Here is a 1,620-nt window from a genome sequence, read left to right as displayed (position 1 = left end):
TAGACCTTTCCTTAGAACGATTGGTGCAATTATTGATATGAAGGAAGGGAATATTAGATTCCAATTTCCATTAAGTAAAGGCATGGAACACTTCCCTAAAAGGAAAATTAAATTACCATATGAATCTATTATGAGAGCCACTTATGGATTGCCTACCAAAGATGGAAATACCAAGATCTATCCTTGCTTTTATGCCTAGCTAGGGGCGTTAAACGATAGCGCTTGTTGGGAGGCAACCCAATTTTATTTTTATTCTTTGCTTTTTTATCCTATTTAGTAATAAATAATTTATCTAGCCTCTGTTTTGGTTGTGTTTTTTGTGTTTAATTAGTGTTTGTGCCAAGTAGAACTGTTGGGAAGACTTGGGGAAGTCTTTTTGATCTTGTTGTAAAAAACAGAAACTTTAGCGCTCGTGAGAATTGCTGCCATTTTTATTTGGAAAGTTATATTTAGTTAATCATATATGCAGATGATTAATATATAAATTCCTGACGTCCAGCAATTTATTTTAGAATTTTTGGGGTTCCAGAAGTTTGCGTTAGCTACAGATTACTACATACTATTCTGTTTTTGACAGATTCGGTTTTTCGTGTGTTGTTTGCTTATTTGGATGAATCTATGGCTAGTAAAAGAGTTTATAAACCTTAGAGAAGTTGGAATACAGTAAGTTTAACACCAATATACAGGTTTCAAGCCCATCTCTGCCATCCCGATGAGGACTTCAAGCCTACATCGACCGCGGGCCAAGAAGCCACGCCTCCCTGTGCCGGAGCCGAACGAAGATGGAGTTGCGCTTCCACCTCCGACGCCTATCCCTACTCTGCAGTTGCTGGGTGAGGTGCTGCAAATCCCTCCTGAAGATCTTACGGTGGCCAAGCTTATGGCGGGCCCGGAGTTTGATGAATCGACCAAGCCTCCCAATGATGATTGATCTTGTTTATTTCGGATGGGGATGGGTTCAGAGACCTTGTTTCTTTTGGGTCGTTATTATTCTGGACTTATGTGTGTTGGGTCTATCTGTCGTTTGGGTGAACTTTGTTATGCTCTGCTACTCATTCTGTTATGAAGTTATGAGTTTACTATGCTTTTATTACTGCGTTTATGGATCATACATCTTATCGTAATTGGCGAGTGTTGTGCTGGAATGTGCATGGCCTGAACTCTGAGGACAGGCAACGGGATGTCAGGGCTAAAATTGAAGAGAGCAAATGTTCTATCATATGTCTGCAAGAAACTAAGGTCGAGCATTTTGATCTGAGATCGATACGTGCTTTTTGTCCGCGTAGGTTCGATCGCTTTGCGTTTTCCCCTTCTGTGGGAGCCTCAGGTGGTATACTGGTTATTTGGAATTCAGCAATTTTTAGTGGCACTCTGGTTGAGGTACAACGCTTTGGCCTAGTTATATCTTTCAAGTCTGTGCATAATTCTGAAACTTGGACTTTGGTGTCTGTCTATGGCCCATGCCATGGGCCACAACGGGATGATTTTGTTCAATGGTTGTATAACCTTCCAATACCTCTGGATCAAAACTGGCTCTTACTTGGAGATTTCAATTTTATCCGTTCATTGGATAATAGGAATAGGCCTGGGGGAGATGTTAATGATATTTTTTTGTGCAAT

Source organism: Triticum urartu, chromosome 5 (genome assembly GCF_003073215.2).
Source record: "Triticum urartu cultivar G1812 chromosome 5, Tu2.1, whole genome shotgun sequence".
Classification (NCBI taxonomy): domain Eukaryota; kingdom Viridiplantae; phylum Streptophyta; class Magnoliopsida; order Poales; family Poaceae; genus Triticum; species Triticum urartu.
Note: the sequence above shows the minus strand (reverse complement) of the source record.